This window comes from Schistocerca piceifrons, chromosome 6, assembly GCF_021461385.2.
Source record: "Schistocerca piceifrons isolate TAMUIC-IGC-003096 chromosome 6, iqSchPice1.1, whole genome shotgun sequence".
Lineage (NCBI taxonomy): Eukaryota > Metazoa > Arthropoda > Insecta > Orthoptera > Acrididae > Schistocerca > Schistocerca piceifrons.
Window position 1 is genome coordinate 99,713,476 of NC_060143.1, and position 22,540 is coordinate 99,736,015.

Sequence of the window (22,540 nt, forward strand, 5' to 3'; positions counted from 1 at the left end):
AAGAGTACAGGTCGAAGACAAACTGGTGGCAAGCTTATGTTGGCAAAACTACAAAATACTTATCACAGAGCATGCTTAGAAATATAAAAACAATCAGAAAACAGTGGTGTGCGGAAAGATGTGCTGCGTAAAACATGAAAAATGCATAGTGCTGCAGAGCAACAAAACTGAGACCACAACTGTGAGTGTCTAAAGAAGAAAAACATCAACGATGTGCTGGCAGACGGCAAATCCCCGATGTAGCTGAGACATCAAGCGGAAATCGCCGTAAGTAAAATCCGACATATTGTTAACGAACTGTTTTACGATTTTAAAGCAAATCAAAATGTAAATAATTTAATTGCAGACCAGTGATGATGCTTTACATCAATAAAGCGAAACGCTTCTAGTGAAAAGAACACGTATTTTTTGTAGTTGCAACAACAGAACGAAACTACGCTCGAGAATCTTTAAACACACCCTGTGTTTCTTCGAGAGTCGCCCGCAGAAGAAAGCGACTAATCCTTGACGTTTAGCTTTGTCCCGGTCGGCGCGTCGGCCGCAGCTGAACTTCCTGCTCTCTGTGTGAGAACTGTAAAAGAATTTCGGACAGTGTGGCCACAAAAATGACGTGTTTGAATAGTACGATGAATGAGAAAAATAAAACTGAAGAAAAGAACGTAATTTCCATTGCCTTCCTCGTTGTGATGATCACAAATACTCAAGGAAAGCAATAGGAAAAAATTTCTGATTTATGGACCCACATCGTTGACATACTTTCTAAGTAGAACCTTTGACCACCTGCTGTGTTCCAGTATAATGAAATGTGTCGAAGAAAACGATCTCTTGATATATAACCAAAATGAATTTATAACATATCGCCCTCCTGAAACACAACACGCTCTTTATTCACATACAGTAATGCTTGCTGTTAATATGGGATCTGAAGCTGATTCTGAATGTCTTTCCACAGTGGCTTCTAATCAGCTTCCGTGCCTACGGAGTATCATCTCAGTTGTGCGACTACACAAGCGATTCGCTGTCAGAAATGTCACAGTTTACAGTAACTGACGAGAACTCATGTAGTGAAACCAAAGTGATAACTGAGGTTCCGAAGGAAAGTCTTTACGCCCTTCGTAGTCTACATAAAAGTTTCATAAAAGAAAGAGATTATCCCTCTTAGATTATTTACAGATAATACAGTCGTTTACTGTTTGGTGAAGTCGTCACAAGATCCAAATGAATTGCAAAAGATTTAGAGAAGACATCTACATGGCGCGAAAACAAGAAATAATAAAATGTCTGAGATACTCCATATATCCTCCCCCCATGAACCATGGACCTTGCCGTTGGTGGGGAGGCTTGCGTGCCTCAACGATACAGATGGCCGTACCGTAGGTGCAACCACAACGGAGGGGTATCTGTTGAGAGGCCAGACAAACATGTGGTTCCTGAAGAGGGGCAGCAGCCTTTTCAGTAGTTGCAGGGGCAACAGTCTGGATGATTGACTGATCTGGCCTTGTAACATTAACCAAAACGGCCTTGCTGTGCTGGTACTGCGAACGGCTGAAAGCAAGGGGAAACTACAGCCGTAATTTTTCCCGAGGACATGCAGCTTTACTGTATGATTAAATGATAATGGTGTCCTCTTGGGTAAAATATTCCGGAGGTAAAATAGTCCCCCATTCGGATCTCCGGGCGGGGACTACTCAAGAGGACGTCGTTATCAGGAGAAAGAAAACAGGCGTTCTACGGATCGGAGCGTGGAATGTCAGATCCCTTAATCGGGCAGGTAGGTTAGAAAATTTAAAAAGGGAAATGGATAGGTTAAAGTTAGATATAGTGGGAATTAGTGAAGTTCGGTGGCAGGAGGAACAAGACTTTTGGTCAGGTGATTACAGGGTTACAAATACAAAATCAAATAGGGGTAATGCAGGAGTAGGTTTAATAATGAATAAAAAAATAGGAGTGCGGGTTAGCTACTACAAACAGCATAGTGAACGCATTATTGTGGCCAAGATAGACACAAAGCCCATGCCTACTACAGTAGTACAAGTTTATATGCCAACTAGCTCTGCAGATGACGAAGAAATAGATGAAATGTATGACGAGATAAAAGAAATTATTCAGGTAGTGAAGGGAGACGAAAATTTAATAGTCATGGGTGACTGGAATTCGTCAGTAGGAAAAGGGAGAGAAGGAAACATAGTAGGTGAATACGGATTGGGGGGAAGAAATGAAAGAGGAAGCCGCCTTGTAGAATTTTTCACAGAGCATAACTTAATCATAGCTAACACTTGGTTCAAGAATCATAAAAGAAGGTTGTATACCTGGAAGAATCCTGGAGATACTAGTTGGTATCAGATAGATTATATAATGGTAAGATAGAGATTTAGGAACCAGGTTTTAAATTGTAAGATATTTCCAGGGGCAGATGTTGACTCTGACCACAATCTATTGGTTATGACCTGTAGATTAAAACTGAAGAAACCGCAAAAAGGTGGGAATTTAAGGAGATGGGATCTGGATAAACTGAAAGAACCAGAGATTGTACAGAGTTTCAGGGAGAGCATAAGGGAACAATTGACAGGAATGGGGGAAAGAAATACAGTAGAAGAAGAATGGGTAGCTTTGAGGGATGAAGTAGTGAAGGCAGCAGAGGATCAAGTAGGTAAAAAGGCGAGGGCTAATAGAAATCCTTGGGTAACAGAAGAAATATTGAATTTAATTGATGAAAGGAGAAAATATAAAAATGCAGTAAATGAAGCAGGCAAAAAGGAATACAAACGTCTCAAAAATGAGATCGACAGGAAGTGCAAAATGGCTAAGCAGGGATGGCTAGAGGACAAATGTAAGGATGTAGAGGCTTGTCTCGCTAGGGGTAAGATAGATAGTGCCTACAGGAAAATTAAAGAGACCTTTGGAGAGAAGAGAACCACTTGTATGAATATCAAGAGCTCAGATGGAAACCCAGTTCTAAGCAAAGAAGGGAAGGCAGAAAGGTGGAAGGAGTATATAGAGGGTTTATACAAGGGCGATGTACTTGAGGACAATATTATGGAAATGGAAGAGGATGTAAATGAAGACGAAATGGGAGATAAGATACTGCGTGAAGAGTTTGACAGAGCACTGAAAGACCTGAGTCGAAACAAGGCCCCGGGTGTAGACAACATTCCATTAGAACTACTGACGGCCTTGGGAGAGCCAGTCATGACAAAACTCTACCATCTGGTGAGCAAGATGTATGAGACAGGTGAAATACCCTCAGACTTCAAGAAGAATATAATATTTCCAATCCCAAAGAAAGCAGGTGTTGACAGATGTGAAAATTACCGAACTATCAGTTTAATAAGTCACAGCTGCAAAATACTAACGCGAATTCTTTACAGACGAATGGAAAAACTGGTAGAAACGGACCTCGGGGAAGATCAGTTTGGATTCCGTAGAAATGTTGGAACACGTGAGGCAATACTAACCTTACGACTTATCTTAGAAGAAAGATTAAGAAAAGGCAAACCTACGTTTCTAGCATTTGTAGACTTAGAGAAAGCTTTTGACAATGTTAACTGGAATACTCTCTTTCAAATTCTGAAGGTGGCAGGTATAAAATACAGGGAGCGAAAGGCTATTTACAATTTGTACAGAAATCAGATGGCAGTTATAAGAGTCGAGGGGCATGAAAGGGAAGCAGTGGTTGGGAAAGGAGTGAGACAGGGTTGTAGCCTCCCCCCAATGTTATTCAATCTGTATATTGAGCAAGCAGTAAAGGAAACAAAAGAAAAATTTGGAGTAGGTATTAAAATCCATGGAGAAGAAATAAAAACTTTGAGGTTCGCCGATGACATTGTAATTCTGTCAGAGACAGCAAAGGACTTGGAAGAGCAGTTGACCGGAATGGACAGTGTCTTGAAAGGAGGATATAAGATGAACATCAACAAAAGCAAAACGAGGATAATGGAATGTAGTCTAATTAAGTCGGGTGATGCTGAGGGAATTAGATTAGGAAATGAGGCACTTAAAGTAGTAAAGGAGTTTTGCTATTTGGGGAGTAAAATAACTGATGATGGTCGAAGTAGAGAGGATATAAAATGTAGACTGGCAATGGCAAGGAAATCGTTTCTGAAGAAGAGAAATTTGTTAACATCGAATATAGATTTAAGTGTCAGGAAGTCGTTTCTGAAAGTATTTGTATGGAGTGTAGCCATGTATGGAAGTGAAACATGGACGATAACTAGTTTGGACAAGAAGAGAATAGAAGCTTTCGAAATGTGGTGCTACAGAAGAATGCTGAAGATAAGGTGGGTAGATCACGTAACTAATGAGGAGGTATTGAATAGGATTGGGGAGAAGAGAAGTTTGTGGCACAGTTTGACTAGAAGAAGGGATCGGTTGGTAGGACATGTTTTGAGGCATCAAGGTCTCACAAATTTAGCATTGGAGGGCAGCATGGAGGGTAAAAATCGTAGAGGGAGACCAAGAGATGAATACACTAAGCAGATTCAGAAGGACGTAGGTTGCAGTAGGTACTGGGAGATGAAGAAGCTTGCACAGGATAGAGTAGCATGGAGAGCTGCATCAAACCAGTCTCAGGACTGAAGACAGCAACAACAACAACAACAACTCCATATATGGACTAAAAAAAATCATTTAAAGTTAAATACACTCCAAGTAGCAAAAATTCAACGGTTGCAGATTCAACAAAATACGTTGGGCTTACAGTTACAAACAATTTTGCATTAATTGATTGTTCCGCCGTTTGTTGGAAGAATATTTTAATGTCATGAATGGGAAACACCAGTATTGTGTGTGTTCCTTTCATACCAAACAATTTTAATTATAAACATCACACGGAATATTTTGTGAGGAATGTGATCCAAAGAATGTATTTAGGAGAAAACTGTGAAAATATCTACTGAAATGACTCCTCACGACACACTTTTTTGTCCATCTTCCTCTGTGTTACTGATGCGCCTTTGGGGATCCTTACCACAAAAGATAGACGGTTGACATCGAGAAAGTTCAAAGGAGAACGGTTCGCTTTGTATTATCGCGAAGCAAATGGTTTAGCGTCACAGATATGGTAAGCGAACTGAAGTGGCAGTCACTAAAAAGAAGCCCTTTTCATTGCGGCGAGATGCTTACACGAAATTTCAATCAGCAGGTTTCCCCTCCAAGTGCGAATATACTCGTATTTTTTTGACAACGACCTACATAGGGTGAAATGATCGTCCTGATAAGAGAAATCAGAGTTCATACGGAAATATTTAGGAGTTCCTTTCTCCCGCGTCCTACTCAAATTAGAATCGTTGAGAAAACTCTCTGAAAGTCGTTCTGTCATAAGTCTGCTAACCACTTGAGTGTGAGCTACATGGATAATAAAATATATGTGGCTGTGTGTGAAAGTAGTTTGTGGACGTGAAAATGCAGTTCAGTGATCGTTTATAAACTTGTTGTAGAATGACCATAAGGCATTCTTTTGTAAATGACAGAAAGAAATATTGGTCTTGTGCTGCTTCATAATTTTATACAAGCGACCATTAACCGTACACAGTGAACTCGAAATCCAGCGACAAAATTTCGGCGGATGTTCAGAGACATTTTGTGAATATTTTGGTATCAGTGACCTAGTGGCTCATTAATTTTATCATGATTTACTTGGTTTTGACCCCAATTACCCACAAATCTGTGGAAATTTCTCAATAGTCTGTAACCTCACCCTTCCTAATCGGCCTACAGGACTGACCTTGATAGCATATGCCTAATGAAATTTTATAGTAGGTAAGGTTATCGTTACCGAAGGAAAATAACGCTGGTTAGCTGGAGGGAATTGTACAACAGACTCTGCTGAAGGACGGATATATTCTAAACTTAAGCTGAATACTGAAGATCATTTTGAAATGTGTGGAATATAGTGCAATCTCTCACGAACCATACAGGGGGAAAAAGGGTCACACGTAATATTTACTACAAAAATTACCGATAATACAAAGAAATCACTGATTAGTTAAAAAAGGGGATAATCAAACGGTCGCCAGCCCGCTAGGGCAATGAACCTCCAGAATCTTAAGAAAGTTAATGGAAAAAAAATTATGCAAATACTCACTGTCGTGGCAACAGAAGTTGTCACGCTTTTCCACAACACAACAGTTCACGATAAAATAAATGAATCAGAACGGAATGAGTTTGCAGTTACTTAATTTTAAATACTAAATTTTCGAAACAACGTTAAATGAAGTTGCTGGTTAAACAAATGACTAATTGTAACTGAAACTTAGTTACGTAAAAATGACTTTCAGTAATCTCGGCGTAACGTAATGAAAATTTTGAAGAAAAAGCAAGCACTTTAGTTTTAGTTACTTAAAGATTTAATTGAACTTACTTTAAGCAAATGAGCAACTGATTTTGTTTTTAATATAACAACAATGAGATACGCACTAAGCCAGCGGAAGTCACTTGGTAAGCTAAATATAGAATAAGTGAAATTGTACACTCTTAATCTGTGCTGTATCTTTAGTTATTACTTCAAGTGAGTGACTACTGAAAACTGCAAAACCGTTAAGCCTTTACCGTCCGCAGCTCGTGGTCGTGCGGCAGCGTTCTCGCTTCCCAAGCCCGGGTTCCCGGGTTCGATTATCGGCGGGGTCAGGGATTTTCTCTGCCTCGTGATGACTGGGTGTTTGTGCTGTCCTTAGGTTAGTTAAGTTTAAGTAGTTCTAAGTTCTAGGGGACTGATGACCATAGATGTTAAGTCCCATAGTGCTCAGAGCCATTTGAACCATTGTTTGAAGCCTTTACCATGCAATACAAGAATGAACAGTTACTGAGGAGCAAAATTTAGACGGAAACTGGTCATTAGCAAACAAACAAAACTGGCAATATTGCAGCTACCTCGGCCTGTCCACTCCTACCGTGCTCCCAATACTCGCGGATTAACGAGGTAGGCGCGCCTACACTAGTGGCAATCACAGCAGCACACCGCGTCTTTCATGACTCAAGCACTCTTTCATGACTCAAGCTGCTCTGCCTCCTCTCTGCAGCGCGGCAGAGACTCTCCATATGCCAAGATAAACAATGGCACAGCTATTGCCGTTTCTCTTGGCCATTATCCAGCAGTTTACAGTAATTACCTTTATAATTATACTCAATTGTATACAGTCAGGAAGATATACACTATTACTTCCATTACGTATTAACTACAGTTTCTGTAATAAAGCTTACAGATTCAGAATTTGCTCTACTGTACAAATTAAACTGTTCTACAAAAAAAAAGGTTTTTTTCTGTTTCTAAAAAAATACATTGTGATTCTAGTTGTACTTCAAGTGCTGAATTAAAAACTGTTTTTAGTTTTTTTCTGTCAGGGATAGTTTATGAGTAATCGCAATTTTATTTCTATTTTCTGTTTCCGATATAGCGCAGGAAACATGCGGTGAAATTCGATAAACAAATTCACATTTTTATGATGTTATAAATGCACCACATTAATGGAGGGTGAGATCTACCATATAAAATAGTAATAGTAATCTTTGTATCATTTATTTAGCATGAGAAATTACAGAAAATTGCCAAAAACGTGAGACACTGTAGTGTAACGCACGTCACTTTTTTCTCTTGTATTGTGAGTCTTTTTTTTCTCGAATGATATTCCAGCAATAACTTGTAACATAGAAGGTAACCACTTCCATTCATAACGCCTTTCTGTGGTAGAAATGTCTTTAGGGAATCGTTAGCCAAGTTCATCCGATACCTCACTACAACTCTCTGTGAAGTAGTCGATATGTGACTCCATCATATGGTCCTTCAAAGACATATTGCACCCCAGATCTTGATATGCTTTGATCATGTCAGTCATCATTGCTTTGTACGTAGTAGCTCATCTACTTCCGGGGAAGGTATCTGACACCATCTTGAAACAGTCCCATCCTGTCTTTTCTTTGTCAGTTAAACGTGCTTCAAAATTTGCACCTTTCTGCAGCTCCTTGATTTGTGGGCCCACAAATACACCTTCCTTTGTTTTTGCAGCTGAAAGACGGGGGCATCTGGTAGCTACATATGCAAACCAACTGCGTGTTGGATCCTTGTCATTTACGAATTGTTTCATCATGTCAAGTTTGATGTGAATCCGTGGAAGGAGTACATCTTGAGGAGCCACCAGACTTCCACGTTGTACATTATTTTCGCCCTCTTTCCATCTCCGCCTAGTCCATTTCTTTTTCACGTAGTGAGAATTTCTGTCGCGACTATTCCACTTGCAAAGAAAACAGGCATACTTCGTGTAGCCTTGTTGCATTCTCAGTACGATAGCGATTACTTTGAAATCTCCACATATTTTTCAATTGTATTCATTGTATTGTAATGAATTTATTATGCTTTGTACTAATTCGTCATTCACTTTGGTCAATCTGGCGTAAACTACTAGAACAGAGGGTATTTTATTTCCGTTATGGAGCAAAACTCCCTTGAGACTTGTTTTCGACGCATCTGCGAAAAGTATCCACTTCTGGGAAATATTGATGAAGTTCAGCACTTTCATTAGGCAAGCAACGTCATTGTAAAATGTCACTGCTCCGTCAGTTGGAAAATAGGAAAGAAAGGCATGTTCTCTGTGCCTGAACACACTGATTTTAAAACTTTGGTGGAGTAGATTATACTCTTGTAATCTTGAACCGAGCAGCTGCACCTATTGTTTACTTATTCCTAGATCATGTATTAAATCATTTAAGTCTGCTTGTGTTAACAAATTCGGCTCACTTGTGCAGTGATATAAGGGATCAACATTTGTGATTTCTTCAGTACTACTTACTTCACTGTCTCCCCGAATTTGACCTGAAGCTCTCGAAGGTACTGGAAGTCTGTCAGACTGCTGCACTGGCATTCTCGCTGAAGGCAGATCTGAGTAAATAATGTGCCTCTTAAATATTTTGTTTGTATGACCCTGAATTTTTGATAGACAGTAATAACAATCAGTAACGTGGTCCTTGAGCTGTCTCCACACCATGGGCACAGCGAACAACGCCAAATTCTCTTTACCTTTCCACCACTGAATTAGTTTGCAGTAACATGTAGCACTACAGAATGTGGTGACCATTCTTCATCTTGGTCCCCTATTTCTACTCTAAAGTAATGTTTATATGCTTTCTTTACGACTGTTGAAATTTTCTTCCTGTTTCTGACAAAGGTGAACTTCCCACAGATATGGCAGAAGTTGTCTGGCTTATATCTACTTCCACGACGACGTTGCATTTCTGAAAATTTAAAAATACCGCTTCAGTAATACACCTGTACCACATTAATACTATAGAACTAGGAAAACGCTGATAAGTAAAAACAAGCAGTCAATTTACCTTCAGCACCAGGCTATATCAGTTTAAACACAGTAACTTATAATTTCAACTGTGCTCAGAAATATGACAGAGACGTCTACTTGTCAGCCAAAATACCTAGCCGTTAAGAGTGACACAAATTAGGCTAACATCTCTGTTGTAAACTCAATAAACTCGATGCACCTGCATCTGGGAAGCGTGAAGGTCTACTGCCGAGGCAGCGACCGGTTGTCGCCGTTTGAGTTAATGAGCTATTGCAGGTGGTCTTAATGACATAGATTTGGAGGGGGATAATCCAATGACGTCTGATTTTTTACCATGTTGCTGAACAAGAAATTGTTCCGTTCCATCACTATTCGATGCGGCAACATACGCTTATTTTTCTATAACGTCCCTGTGTTTGCCATGAATTTTGTATATACATATACTTATTACATTAGGCTTATTACATAAAAAGTATCCCTGACAACGATATATTGTTTACATATTTGAACTTCCCATGGTAAACTGGTTTAGAAGCACAAACTTTAATATCAGAAATAGAACCCTTGTCGAACAGTGTTATGAACGGATATGGAACGGCGCAAAATTTTGGATGGTGCAGAAGGTAGTTTATCTGCATTTTCGGTTTTACAAGTCAAAAAGCCTCTTGCATTCAGTTACCATAAACGGAAGGAGCCAGTTTCTTTCAGCCGATTATGTGCAGCTGCAAAAGTAGTGTGGTGTGGTTGGCGCCGTTATGGACAAAGCTGAACAAAGCGTCGTTGTAGCACTGGTCCAGGGCATGCAGTGATCCCAAACACGAGGTGCATGTCAGCCAACTTTTCGTCAATAAACGCATCCATACTGCTGCTTTATGTCACTGTTAACGTACAAGAAACACTGCCGGGAAACAAAAACCTAGACAGAACAGGACAATGCTGAATGCAGACTTGAAGGCGAAAAGTAAAATCGGCACCACTGTTTTGAACAGCATATACCGTGTGTGTCAGTCGGAACAATCTTTCTCACGAGGTAGACAGCGCATACTGCCGACGATTGCGCTGTTGTACAGATATTTTCGGTCCACTAGAGATACAAAAATAAATTTTAGGAAAACAAGAGAAATTTAATTACACTGTAACGAGTCCCCAGAGACCAGAGGTCGCTTATAGTGATATACTCAGAAAAATTACTGTACTGTCACCGAAAATTTGGACTGAGTTCGTGTTCACTCGGTATATATTCTACATGACAAATACTTCTTTCTGGGATTGTTGTGCGTAGAAAGCCTCCAGCACTAAAAATACTTAAGTTAATTTAGGGAAAACAAGCGTAAGATCGACATTAGTAACAGGGACTGGCTGCTGGTCACCCAATAAATGTGAGGAATCGTGACTTTCTGCTTAATTATGATGAGAGGTCCATTACTTCTAGTTTACTCTATTGGCTTCCATTCACTGGGAACAAAAACGATCGTAAAATGTTTGGGAGCTCCCGCCGGGAGCGAAGTACACCAACCACTTAAAAGTAATTGCAGGGAAAGTAGATGCCAGGCTAAAGTACCTTGAAAGATCGCTGTGGATCTTTAATTCATTCACGAACTGCGTCTCATTCTAGGACCCTTACCAGGCTGCAATAATGGAATACACGAAGCAAATTCACAGAAGAGTGGTTCGTCTCATCAGAGGTTTGTCTCGCGAAATCGTGACGGAGATGTTCATCAAAGTTGGACCATTATGGAATACAGGGAGTAGCTCACAACTGGTTCACCTCTTGCTTTAGCAACAGAAAGCAAATGATCATTATTCACAATGTTGGGAATAGCTGTGATCTGGGGTGTGAATGGGGTACAGTCAAATGGGGGGGATGCCCTAGGGATCAGTGTTGAGTCCACTCCTTTTCCTCATTTATATAAATGATATGACCTCTAGTATTACAGATAACTCTAAATTATTTCTGTTTGCTGATGACACTAGCTTGGTAGAAAAGGCTGTTGTGTGCAACTTTGGCTCAGTTTCAAACACTGCAGTTCATGACATAAGTTCATGACTCGTAGAAAATAAACTAACGCTAAATCACAGTAAGACTCGGGGTTTACAGTTGCTAACACACAATTCAACAAAACCAGACGGTTTAATTTCACAGAATGAGAATATGATTAGTGAAACTGAACAGTTCAAATTTCTAGGTGTTCAGATAGCTGTCGTGTAAAGCCCACGTTCAATATCTTGTTCAAAGACTTAATGCTGCCATTTTTACTGTTCGAATGGTATCTGAAGTAAGTGGTCGTCCGACACGAAAATTAGTCTACTTTGCTTATTTTCATTCGCTTATGTAGTATGGTATTATATTTTGGGGCAACTCTTCCCATTCTAAAAGGATATTTTTGGCTCTCGTCACTTCTCTGGGTATTTTGACGTTGGCCTCTCAATATATATATTATTTACTGTCATTTCTTGTAAAAAAGAAAGTCAGCTTCTCCCCAACAATTAGCAGCTTTCACTCAGTTAATATTCGGCAGAAATCCAGTCTGCATTTGGATCGTACTACCTTAACTCTTGTGCAAAAGGTGTGCCGTATACTGCTGCATCCATTTTCAATAAGCTACCACAAGTATTCAAAAATCTCAGCAGTAATCCACGAGCTGTGAAATCGAAACTGAAGAGTTTCCTCATGGGCCACTCCTTCTATTCTGTTGAGGACTTCCTTGAAAAATTAAGCTGATTTTTGTGTTATATTGTTGATTGCATTTACTTAAACATATGACTTGCCTTTTTTGGGTTCATAAAGAATTTATTTTTATCTGTTATTACTTTTATCTTGTAATTTTATGTACTGACACAGTCCGTGACCTTGGGGATTTGCCTCTCAATTTTCTCCTGTGGAACTTGACGTGTAAATAAATAAATAAATAACAGATCTGAAACCAATGCGAGACACTGGCTTGTAGGACTGAAGTCGTGCTGGTGACACTCCAAAGCATCCAGATAAAATGATCAGTATAGCCTGATGAATCTGTGATTAAATTGTCTACGAAGTGGTGTGGAAACGGTTGGCACAATTATGTATCGTCTCTAAAAGGTATTTGTCGCGGATGTTAGAATCTCCGAACCCAAATTGTAACGAAGTAGTTACGAAGTAGTTGAGCCTCGAGAACAATGGCATTATATTGCACTATATTTCGTCTGAATAGGCCAGAAAGGCTCAGCAGACCGACCAACCGCCGTGTCATCGTCAGCCGATAGGCGTCACTGGATGCGAATATGGAGGGGCATGTGGTCAGCATACCGCTGTCCCGGCCTTTGTCAGTGTAGGTGAGCGAAACCACTACTTTCAAATCAAGTGGCTTCTCGATTGGACTGATAAGGCCTGAGTGCATCTCGCCGGCTAACATTGCTCAGCAGACCCGAACGGTCAGCCGGCAAGTGTGGCCGAGCGGTTCTAGGCGCTTCAGTCTGGAACCGCGCGACCGCTACGGTCACAGGTTCGAATCCTGCCTCGGGTATGGATGTGTGTGATGTCCTTAGATTAGTTAGGTTTAAGTAGTTCTAAGTCTAGGGGACTTACGACCTCAGAAGTTAATTCCCATAGTGCTCATAGCCATTTGAACCATTTTTGAACCTGAACGGTCACCCATCCAAGTGCTACCAGAGCCTGATAACCTTTATCTTTGACGATCTAACGGGAACCAGTGTTACCCCTATGGCAAGGCCGTTAGCAGAACTGCATAGTGGTGGGCAATACGTATCCATATTCATAGAGAGGAGAAGAAATTTTAGGACACGTTCGTCGCCACAAATTACGACTGCCCATCCACTATAAGGCAAAAACTTTTTGTAATAACTTTATAAGCATTGTATACTTAGTAACAGTCATCTAAGTGCACGTGTTCTAATTCTGAAACGATGAAACATTACAGTTTATGTGTTTTATAAATAGTTTTCGAGAAGTGTTGATATCCTCTACGATAATGTCAATATGTCGTTTATTTAACAAAGAAACTGGTGGTATTAATTACTATAAATTAAGTATTTGTTTTTATAAAGAGTTTTCTAGAGATGTAGATATCTGCTACGATAATGTCAATATGTCGTTTATTTAACAAAGAAACTAGTAGTATTAATTACTATAAATTAAGTATTTATTTTTATAATTGTTTTGTAAATAAGACCGCGTTTTCTCGAGGCAACTTAATTTATTTTTCCCAGACGGATTTCGCCTTTTTATCTCTAAGGCATCTTCAGTGGGATCTGTAACAATACAGTTTTGTTATTTTTAGATTATCAAACAGTTCATGTCACTTTTTTTGTGTAAATAAGTAATTATTTACGGTTTGCGTTTGCTCTCACCTGGTCTGGAGATCGCACTACCACTATATTATCGAAATATAAGAACAGTTTTGTATTCCGAACTTTCTCACTGTGTTCAACATGTTTCTCCCTCTTTTTTGTGGTGTACCATTATTCTTTTGCCACTAGATATAGCTATCTGTTCGAACATTGTGCTTGTGAGAAAGTAAATTCTGTAACCTCATTATGTGTTTCCTCCTCATTGGTTTGTATGTGTTCAAAACCATCTTCTATTCATGATATTTATATGTGTATGTATGTATGTATGTGTGTGTGTGTGTGTGTGTGTGTGTGTGTGTGTGTGTGCGCGCGCGCTGAGAGAGAGAGAGAGAGAGAGAGAGAGAGAGAGAGAAAGAGAACTTAAGGTTTATTTTTAAGTACGTGTCTGTGTATGGGCGTATGGAGAGGGTCGGGGGAAGGGCGGTTGGTGATTTGATTTTGAGAGTGTTGAATACGAATCAAACACCTCTTAGAGAGTGGTTGAAAGCTTTAGTGACAGCTGATCTGACTTTTCTTTTTAATGTTCTTTGGAGGGGTTCATGGACAAGTGATTGAAAAGATGTTCGGTAGTATTATTATTACGTTTGGTGGTTTTATTGTTGTTATTATTTTACTTGTTGTTCGTTTTTATATTAAGTTGTCGCCTTTCAACATGTCATGATTAAATTCGCGTGTTGCCAGTTTTTCAGATTAAACGAAATGATTTTCGAGAACCATGTCAGATGAGTTTTTTGAAACATGGTAGCTAGAGTGCTACATGGTAAAGTTTTCTACTTTAAGCCATCTCCCTTGTCAAATATCTTCTCAATACTAAACGAGAAGGTTGTACCAAAGTAATTACAATTATGAATGTAATATGCAGAATCAGCCTCATCAGGTCTGGCGATCGTTACATTTTAGTTTTGGAATTTATTGCAGAGGTATAAACTAATGGTAAGTTAGCTGCTGCTCACGTTCTGACGCTGAACAGTCACTGTTTCTTTCGGGAATGAAACCAAGTTTTGAAGACAATGACGCAGATAGCCAGCGCAGCGAAGTATTATGTATATGTGTGTGTTTTACATGGTAAAAGCCAAACCTCATGTATACCCAATGCTTCTGAATTAAATATAAGATCGGCTTTAACAGCTGTTCTAGTACCGGTTTACGCACTCCTAGAAGTGGTCAACATTATTATCAGCAACGTGTTTTTCCTTTGCAGTAACACATTCAGGGTACAAATAATTCCTATAAACAGCGATTATCAAAATTTACAGCTTGTTGGGAACATAGAAATTACGATACGCACTGCAGTCGAGGTAGTGAGCGAGGTCACGTGAACGGGCGCAGGTAGCTAACCTAAGCGTAACAGTTTAAACACAGAACCATGTGTACTGTTGCAGGACAGCTTACTATCGCTTGTGCCTTTTCTCATGGTTACGCAGGGTCGGCATGTTTAATCGGACTTCCTGCAGCCACACTGTACCCCTGGGATGGAATGGGTGTACCCGAACTGTCTGCGACTAGTGTAATCCATGGAAAAGTGCGATTGTGTTCAGATGTCTGCAAGCCATGTAACTGAGGCATGGGGACCAACCAGGTATTCACCTATTGGGATGTGGAAAACCACCTAAAAACCACATCCAGGCTGACCGACACACCAGTCATCGACGTTAATCCGATGTGCGGATTCGATCCAGAGCTGGCGCGCCTATCCGAGACCAGGAAGCAGCGCATTTAGCGCTCTCGGATACCCTGGCCGGATGTTGCTGGACAGCTTACAAGTGATGTAAATGTTACTAAATATTAGACTTGATAAAAAGTAGGTGAGCTTACACGGAGAATATACCGTCAAACGTTAGCTGGTTATTGCTACAGTCAGCCTGCCAAATAAATTATATCTCTTTATAATCTCTGGGAGTGTTAGTTTCTGACCAAGTTACTGCTAAGACTTTTCACAAATTTCTGTTCAAAGGAAGATGTATGAAACACTTCATATACCTGGATGTGATCTTTAAATGTTCCTATTTTGCTATATTCCCTGCTCTTTTCTTATATGATCGAAACTGAAAAGATCGTAATAGACCCTTTTCTCATTTGAAGACAAGAAATATTTCTTTCTCTTTTTTCTTTTTACTTTCTCCTTTAATGTGCATCCTTTTTCTTTAGAATATTTACATCACTTTTCTAGTTTGTTTCAGTAAACAAGGTGAATCAAGACAGAATAAAATTATGAGAGAAACACCCAACATTTCAGGTTGAAATCAAAGAAATCTTAAAGGTCTTTTAATTAAAGCTTTCCCTGAGACATTAAAATCTCATGTTTATCTGCGATAATAATGGAAGCAGAAGAAGTGAATTAAAATTTGTGCAGCGGCCGGGAATCGAACGTGGGTCTTCTTCGCTAACCATTACGCCACCGCAGCACTGTGATCAATATTGCTGCACGAACTACCGAAGTCAATGCTCTCCTCAACACACACTTTAATTCACATCTTCAGCTTATTTTTTCCCCTACATTGTCACTATCGCCAGGGCTCTCCAACAATCGAATAACGACACATCGTTGGAAGTAATGGGAAAGTAGGGGGGTTAATAAGCTAAAGATGTGAACCATCGACATGGGTAGGTCGTGCAGCAATGTTGACCATAGTGCTGCCATGGTGCAATGGTTAGCATTTCTGCCTGATAAGCAAGAAGAACCGGCTTTGAGTCCCGGCTGCGAGACGAATTTTAATTCAGTTCTTCTGCTTCCATCATTACTTCCACCGTTTACTTAAGGTTTCGCGTGCAGCATCTGACTTGCGCAGCATCACCTATAAAATCCCCGTCTCCTACTCACTTGGCCCGGTCTGAAATAGTAATAATAATAACAAGAAAATTAAAAGAAAATCATTATTCGCTAACACCACAACAATAACAATACTTCAGAAAACAGGCGTTAGATTCTTAAGTAAACGTCTTCGAAGCTTGCTTTATACAATACTTCCATGGTTTCACTTGGTAGTTCATGAAATGATGAAAGTGCTGTTCATGTTTTCAGGCCAAACTTACTTAAAACTGTTTCTCAGTGAAATGTGATGTAATGCAATCCTTATGATGTATAGTACCACCTCAAGATTCATTACTTTTGATAGCACATTTCTTAACGATCATATCGTTTCATTCATCACACTCCTTAGCAAAATAACTACAAAAAGTTTCCTACAGTTCGTAACTCTTCTGAGACTGTACAAGTAATTGAGAGAGTCGTCGGCTACTTATCTCCTCAGCCGAGAGACGCAAATTCTCAATACTAAATCCCAACGCGCCACTGAGCCCTTATGAGGCCAACTGGGGAGCTGCTTGATCGATAAGCATCGGCTCAGGTCTCGTAAACTGACGTACGGCCGGGAGAGCGGTGTGCTGACCACATGCCCCTTCGTATCCACATCCAGTAACGCCTGTGGACTGAGGATGACACGTCGGTCGGTCGGTACCGTTGAGCCTTCATGACCTGTTGGGCCAAGATTTTTGTTTTGTAAATCCAAACGCTCCATATAAACTCTCAACTATTCAGTATGAGTCCTGTGCATCAAATAACTAAAACCAATTTCATGCACAATAATCAGCATTCTCATTACCTCTGTACATTATTCACACTGCGCAGCGATAATAGCTGTCGCATCCGGGGAACGAGAGCATGTTGGCCGCTTTTTGGAGGGTTCCACTGTTCTGTGAGCCTAGAATTTCTGCAAGGTAACTCCTCTGCAAAGTCAGCGTCAGTTTACTGAAGTCTCCATACCTTCTCACACACACTAACAAAATAAAATAATTCCAATTACAAACCATACGTCATCCCTAATGTCAATGCACAAGGCCTATTTAAGTACGTCATGCAATGCAATGACGGTACAGTGACACTCCAGTCATTTTTAGACCATGACAGCCTCCAGTAATTTTTACCTGTACTGCCTTTTGCTCTACAGTCAGTCGGTGGGTTACAAATGAAGACTAGCAAAATCGTGGTGAATGATGCTGTAAAGACTGTTCTCTAAAACCACTGTTCCTCCTATATGGATTTCACAAACATTTGTCGACGTTGCCATGTCCTTGATGGATATTTTGTATCTGTTTGGTTGTTATGGTCTCCCTAAATGTAACATGTAATCAGCAATTCTCCTTTCGCCCTCAAAGTGTTTCACCAAGTCGTAAACATATTAAACTCTACTCCTCACCAAAGACTGGTTTCTACTGATAGCTGAGAATACGTAAACAGACCGGGCAGAGCATAATGACAGCCTGCTTGATGCCCAGTATGTCAACCTTCGGCATGGGTAACAGCTTCGAAGCGTCATAGTGTGGAAGGAATGAGATGCTGGTAGCTAGCTAGAGGGAGTTGGCGTTACATATCCATATACGAGGCACCTAATACTCGTAAATTCCAGGGAGCAAGCCGAAGAGCTCTGACACCACGTTCAATCATATTGCACATGTGTCCGATCAGGCTCTGATCTGGCGAGTTGGGGGGCAAGCACATAAACTGGAACTCGCAACTGTGTTCCTCGAACCACTCCATCACATTCCTGGCCTTGTGGCGTATTATCTTGTTGAAAAATGCCACTGCCTAAACATGATCGTCTGGCAGGGGTGTACGTCGTCTGCAACCAGTTTGCAGTACTCCTAGGCCGTCACGGTACCTTGCAGAAACTCCACTGTTCCCATGGTTGCCAAGTGAATGTTCTCCTGAGAATAATAGAGGCGCCACCAGCTCGTCTCCATCCCGCGGTGCAGGTGTCAACGAGATGTTCCTCTGAAATACGACGGATTCGCGTCCTCCCATCAACATGATGAAGAAGGTATCGGGATTCATTATACCATGCAACGATCTGCCTCTGCACCAATGTTCAGTGCTAATGGTCACATGCCCATTACTCTCCTAGTTGCCTTTAGGTGTTACGTATTAGAATATCGGGTCAAATTTACAAAGGACTTGGCTATATTAGGCCGCTTACTACCAGGATGTTGCACCGCTTCTCGCCTGGATCCAAGCACAGATTTGGTTTGGAGGGGTGCCATAAACCGTTCTATCCTCCCTTGAGGCAAAATGATTCTTGGAATCCTGAGTACAGTAACTGTAATGCAACTGACGTCCGAGTCCGAATCTATCAGGGACAGATTTGAGCATCTTGTTTTGCCGTTTAGTTGGAGACAACCCAGTGTCGAGTATAGACTCCTGATGAAAGCTAGACCACGTGTGCTTGTAACAAGGATCCCACAGTGAATGAGCCATGGAAATCAAATACTCTTTTGGCAGTGGGGCCTGAGGATGGCGAAATTAGTCATGCAATAGAATAAAGGCATTCTCAAGATACAGCTATGGTGGCACCTTTTCACATATATGTCATCAGCTGAAGTTCCTTGTCCATCCAATTAGGTGGACATAAACAAATTGAAGTACAAGTTGTCTGTGTGGTGAGTATGTGCAGTTACTCTGACCATCTACCATGTGACAGGACCCTGCCACCTGTCACGTAGGTAGCTATGGAATTTCAGTGTTGTGCCATGGGCTTTGGAGGCACAGTCCACCTCTAAGGGAGACTGCTGTGTTGCAGGGCGTGTGCTGTGGTCTGTGGCCGATGTCAGAAAACCTTCCAAATTCTGAATGCAGAATATAGAAGTAGGAGTTAAAAATACTGAAGAACACGTGTACCATTTGTGGTGTCAATTCAATTAACGTTAAATTACTCAGTCGGGAAATCCACATCATGAAGCAGTTTTCCTAGCCACTTTTACGAAAGGCAACTGGAACGCCGCCACTATTTTTTGGCTTGCCACAGCTAACGTAAGAGGCCATTGGAGTAGGCCTACCAAATGCTGTTAAATGTAGGACTGCCTGCTGATACAACAAGAACTGCTGCTAAGGGGCTAGGCAATTACCATACCTCTGGGCCAGCCAGGGCACCAGAGTTCTAATAACACTGATGCTGTAGAGAGGCACAGTCGCTGTGGTGCGACTGCCCTGATTGGATCACAGCTGAGCTTTGGTTTTCTGCGGCTTACTTCATAGAAATCGATGGCATGATAAAACAAGTATGGGCCTAGTCCTTTTAGTCGAAGGTATCACAGTCAGACAACTGCTGGTTTCGAGGGGAGATCCACGCCAGTCTAAGAGTCGACACGAACCTACAAGCTGCCACCATGAGACTTCTCTAACTGTGGGCCAACTCTGGTTCTGGATCCTATGTTGTTAACCTAGCACTGTCCAGCTGGGGTGTGTATGCTGATCAGCAGGTTGCTGCCACAGTGGAACAGCAGTGTCTGCTTGAGCAGCCTTGCTGGCACAACGATGTTGTTAGACATCCAGCAGGTGGCAACTGTATGCTGGATTAATGCCAACAATGGGCCACATGCACATAGGCCTTTTGCTGAAACAGAGCCCTCATAGTTAAATGGAGTGTCAAACCACGACGCTATAGGTGTGACCTCCACTCAGTGGCACCAGCTAGTCATCCAGAACCATCAGGTCCTAGATGGGAGATGAGCCGCCTTAGAGCCTACTTCCAGTCACTGCCCACCTCCAGCCCTGGAGGGTTATTTTTCGAGACTGGGATGGTGCAGCAGGCCAGGCACCTTCGTCAGTGCAGGCACACGCCCTGTGTCTGCCTCCATGTGCAAGGACGGGCACCACTGCTGACAGTTCGGGGCCCATGACGGGATTCGGTGGCTTCCAGTGCGTCTTGCCCTGAGCTGCGAAGCTGCGTCCAATTGGCGCATACGCGGCCCAAGCCACCAAACACACCTCTCGTTAGCGTTCCCTCTGAATCGCTGGCTTCATCATTTCTCTGGGCGAGTAGCGCAACCACATACCAGACACCATAGGTAGCCTGCTGACCTCGGCGCCTCCACATTCGCTGTCTTCAGCACATGTCCTGGGGGCGTTTCGATCCTTGAGCATTGTTCAGATTGTTGTAGTTGTTTCACTAATATAATGTGTGTTTAATCAATGATGTTTCCACGTTTATGCATCGTATGACTACTGGACATCGACTCACCACTCCACTGCTGCTCATACCAGTGACGTGAACTATTGGCTTCCTGATACTAAAAACTCAGTTTCACCACCCACTGCAGGGACCATCCTCTTCCGGCCATTACACAACATATAGCTACAGGAGAGAAAGAAACTGCATAAACATACAGGATTATTGAAAATTATTTAAACACATCATTCACGTGACTGTAAAAAATGTAAAAAGTAAACTATAAAAAGTACCCTGACGAGATTCAGTTACATGTATGTGGAAATCCAACAAATCTGTGCACACCCAACCAGCACGCAAATTCCGACTTACTTTCCCTATCAGTGTGGGAGCAAACCATAGGTTGAAATCCTAACCCATCTGAAACCAAAAGTAGTCTTAGTCGCTCACGAAATACTTGTTACTCCTCAGTTCAGAGAATCTCTTCCACCCTTAATCCTAAGCGGTACAGAAACAATCTTTTCATCTTCTGCAAAGAATTTTCCAGAAGAACTTGGGGTTAATTGTGGATCGTCATTCAGAAGGGACTGTAGACACAACTGCAATCTGTAAGAAAGTGTCACCGTCATTTCACTCACTACGGAAATATAGAAAAGTGTATTTCCATTCGAGCTTAAAAAAGGCATGTAGAGCCACTAACAAACTCCGTACTTGACTACAGTGATGCCATTCTTCGACGAATTTTGTACGAAAGCTAGAACTGGCGATGAATGCTTGTGAACGATACATTTTTGACTTACGTTTTTTTGACCATGTCACTCCAGCCTACGAAGAATTATCGTGTCTACGTGCCTTTAAGTGTAGAGATTATAATACTCTATGTTTTCTCTATTGTCTGGTAAATCATTGCACTTCCGCTTATTTGTGTTCGACTCTAAATCTACTATCTGAACAGTACAGCAGAAATACTTGTTATCAACAGAGTAAGATTCTCTGTACCATCACATAACGCTGCCATGTTCCTTAAACTACTTTCTGTACCAGGGAGACGACTTTGTAACAGTCTTCCACAAAATATTAGAGAAATTAAATTCCTTAAAAATTTCAAAAGGGAGCTAATGGTGCACTTTCTATCACAATAGCCATCTCGCCTACAAACGATGCAGCTCAAAATCCTGTCACTCCCTTCCCCCACGAAAGTGTCCCTATTCTTGTCGATGCATTTTTCTAACCCGTTCTTTCCTTAGAGCCACTGTCACTGTCACTCCAATCTTTTCCTCTGCTTTTAACCGTTCTGCTTCTGATCATTTTAATTACCCTTTACTATTACAGTTTTTACTTTTTATTACTGTTATTAGTGTCAGTTATTATTATTGGCAATATTATTATTACTGAGAAGGTTTTGTAATATGTTTGGTGTGCGTTGCTATTGTTCAGGTGCAAGAGAGGGCCTTAAGGCCCTAACCTGTTCAGACTATATAAGCAATATATATATATATATATATATATATATATATATATATATATATATATATATATATAGAGAGAGAGAGAGAGAGAGAGAGAGAGAGAGAGAGAGAGAGAGCTACAACCACTCAAGGACTTTTTTTACAGTGGTCTCTAGCTACGTGGCTGACAGATCAATGGGTAAGATTCTTCGTGTGATGGAACCCTGAAATAGAGAGTCCGCAACTGGAGCTTTCGGATTCAGAACCACATTTAACATGGTGAGAGGTTTCATGCCTTTTTTATGCATGTCACGTCTCACTTTCATCAATTTTATTAATGTTTTATATCATTTTACGGCGGGTGAAGGCCGAATAAGGTTATTCTGATGAGAGTATTTGTACTGAGAGCTCAAATTACTTTTCACTTGATTGCTATGAACGTTGGGAACTGTATGTGATCTTGCTTTTGGTTTATTCTGTTATTTTCCTGTGTGTCAGGTTGCGAGACGACCACCAGAGG